Here is a 3,565-nt window from a genome sequence, read left to right as displayed (position 1 = left end):
TCTCTCTCTCTCTCTGTGTGTGTGTGTGTGTGTGTGTGTGTGTGTGTGTGTGTGGCAGCCTCTGAGCTATGACCAGTTCCCCATCCACTCCACTCTTATGAACACCGAGCTCTCTCCCTCCAGAGCACTGGGATGAGCCACAGCTCCTGGGTTGGGTTCCTTATGACCTCACATTGACTCTGCTGTTCACTCCTTGGGTTCCCAGCCTGTGTATTCTGGGCTGTGTAGCCACGGTGGGCAACAGGATCAGTGACAGACAATGCCTCCTAGGTTGGGAAGGAGGCAAAAGCCACGAAGGGTGTCTGCACAGTGTCCTGTGCCACCACTACTCTGAAGGCATCTAGTGTATTTTCAAACAGAAAGAACTATCCAACCACATTCGTAAAACTTCCGTTTTCATCTTTTTTTTTCCGTCATCCTTAACTGCTGTATTTCATAAGTCAACTCTGGTAACTTGCACCCAGCGTTCATGTGTGGCTTCGTGTCAAGGCCTCATTTGGAAATCAAATCAGCCCACACTTTAGAATAAGGGCTGGGGCTGGGGCTGGGGCTGGCCAGGGAAAACAAGATGAAGACAGACCAGCTTCATGAACTAGAAAATGAGGAAGAGGATAGAGAGTATGAAAACGGCCCTGCGGCCAGAGGCCCACACGAGGCTCCCTCCAGCTCCTCGGGGACGGGGGATGAGAATAAAGAATACTAGCAGCTCATGATCGAGCGCTGAACAAGCTGGAAGCCACAGTCAGACCTCCTGTTCGAGAACAAGCAAATGGCTGAGGGTTTAAGGAGGGCCTGTCACTATCTCCAGGAGTCCTTCATCTTTTCAGAAGTGAAAGGGTCTGGGGACAGCCTCGATGGCAAAGAGCCCAACTGACTGCTTTCAGCAGTAGAACAGATCAGAACCTCCTAGGAGAGATCCGTACTTCCCAAGCAGAACCAGCTAAAGGTCCTGTACTCTCGGCAAGGAACATGTGTTAGGGACCCTAGGTGGGTCCACAGTGTAACCCTCATACAGGAGGCTGAGGGACAGCTCCAGGCTGCAGGAGGCTAAGGAGACCGACCAGGGTAGAGTCTGAGGACAGGCACCGAGCTGCTGGCTCCTGTTACCCTGTTCTTGTAGGAAGCAATGCCTGCGTTGGCATAAAGTAGATACATTCTCAGCGTATGTGTGGAGCCTTCTGTCCACAATTTATCCCCAAAGGATCAAGGGACATTTCCCACTGTGTTTGCCTGCTCTCTTGGAAGCTTGAGGCTGTGAGAGAAGGAGGAAGAAGGCTCCTCTGCATCCTTCAGTCTTTTTCCATCCAAAGCATTCCAGTTGGCAAGATGAGGAACTGATGACCAGAGACGGTGGTGCCCTGCCTGCAGCCACACAGCACTTGAAGCCCAGAGGTAGCAGCAGTTCTTTCTCGCATCCTTCTCAGAGAGGCCCTCCTCGGAAGCTCTGCACAGCCACGTTCCATGGAACCCACAGCTGTGCCAGCCTTGGCTCTGCCCAGAGTCACTGCATCCACACCGGCAGACTTCAGGCTCTCTGGGTCTCTGTCCTCACCTGAGCAAAGTAGACAACAAGCTTAATCCAAAGGTCTTCTCATTTTTATTTATTTTCTTTCATTCATTCATTCATTTATTCATTCATTTGTGTTTGTTTGTTTGTTTGTTTGTGACAGGGTCTTTCTATATAGCCCTGGCTGTCCTACAACTCACTATGTAGACCAGGCTTGCCTTGAGCACACAGAGATCCTCTTGCCTATGCCTTTTGAATGCTGGGATTAAAGGTGTGTGCCACCCTGCCTAGCCCAACGGTCTAGATAATTGCTTTCTCCAGGGCTGTGGTGTGGGGAGTGGAGGGGTGGGCTTGCCCTGCCTAGGACAGCCTTCCTGCTTGGTTTATGTTCTGTTTTGTGACAGGGCCTGACTATATCGCTCCAGCTGGCCTCAAATGCACTGCATATCAGAGAATAGCCCTTGGCCCTGATGCCCCTGCCTCAGTGTGGAGAACACAGGCACGGCACGACGCTCTGTTACATCTGTTCTTTATCAAGACAATATGGTAACATGCTTACCAACGCTGCTTCCTCCCTGTTTTCTGGTTTCTCCTCTCTCCCACCTGGCTGTTGGCACCAGTCCAAACATCATCAAACCAGACAGCCAGACAAGGATGGCAGAGAACACAGTAAGAAAATGGAGACCTTCCTTAGCCAAACCTTGAGCCTCAGCCCTGTGATCCTGGCTACTCTGGAGACTGAGGCACAAGCATTACAAATTCAGGAAATGATTGGACAACTTACTGAGACCCCGTCTCAAAATTAACAGGGGCTGGAGGCAGGGTGTGACCAGTGGATTAAACCCTTGTTGTGCCGGCATGGTGACCTGAGTTTGAAGCCCAGGTCCCGTGGTAAAAGGAGATAACTACGTCTCAAAATCTGACACACACAATAAAAAATAAAATAAAAATAATATTTACAAAAAGCAAGACTAGGATATAGCTCAGTGGTAAAGCATTTGCTTAGCATTCATGAGACCCTGAGTTCAAACTGAAGTGTCAAACCCAGAAAGGAAACAGAAAATAAAGAGCCTACCCTGCCACAGCAGATTTGTAAACAGAGATGCCGCTGGTTTGTACCGCAAAGGGGATGAAGCCCAAAGCAGCATCCCACAGGGGTGGTATCCATAACCTATGTGAGCAGAGTTTACGTCCTTTCTCTCCCTGCCCAGTTCTTGCTGTGTATGTGGGCACGGGGTAGGAGTGGGGGATTTTAGCCTTGTGTGCTGTTCTTGTGTGCTGTGTTTAGCCCTCTGTATCACACACACACACACACACACACACACACACACACACATCTATACCCAGAGAATGCTTTTTCAGAAAGGAGCTTCGTCTTAGATCAAGTCTGGTGTGGAGACAGAAACGCCAGGTCATGGGTAGTGTGACTCACGGGGAGCTGACAGGTGGACTTGAGCCTTTGGTATGAGTGGGGGGGGGGACACAGAGCAGTAGGATAGAGTACAGGGAGAGTGATCAGGACCCTGGACCCTGCCCTGCTGCCAACCCTACAACCCAGTCCTACATGGGCTGAAATACAGCTCAGTGGAAAATTCAGAGTTGTTTTGCCAGGTCACATGGGCTATGTGTGAGTGAGCAGGTGACAGGAAAGTGGTTTTCTTCCTGGTCTCAGACTGTGTCACAGGTCCTGTTGAGCACTGCTCTGGAGGCCATAAGTGTGACAAGGCTCTTTATGTTGGTGACAAATGCCCCAACTCAGCCCAGAGACCGCAGTGCCATGAGCCAGCTGAAACACTTGTGTTCCACCCATAAGGAATACAGACCTCATGCTAGGCCCAGACCCTGCCAGCCACAGGGGCTATAAAGAGGGGGAATCTAGAATGATTTGCTGGGGTTGATTTATTTAGAGGAGGGCACGGTGCCCTAACCAGGGTGTCCTAAAATAACTCAGACCAGAGTTGACAGCAGCCCTCCATGGAAATTTTAAATTAATTCTTTCTGAATGTGAGATCTAGTCCAAAAGCCATCTCTGATGGGACCAGAAGCCCAAGGGAGCCA

The sequence above is a fragment of the Grammomys surdaster genome, unplaced genomic scaffold (genome assembly GCF_004785775.1).
Source record: "Grammomys surdaster isolate TR1022 unplaced genomic scaffold, NIH_TR_1.0 126313, whole genome shotgun sequence".
Taxonomy (NCBI): Eukaryota; Metazoa; Chordata; class Mammalia; order Rodentia; family Muridae; genus Grammomys; species Grammomys surdaster.
The sequence above is the reverse complement of the archived record's forward strand: the minus strand, read 5'-3'. Positions refer to the sequence as shown.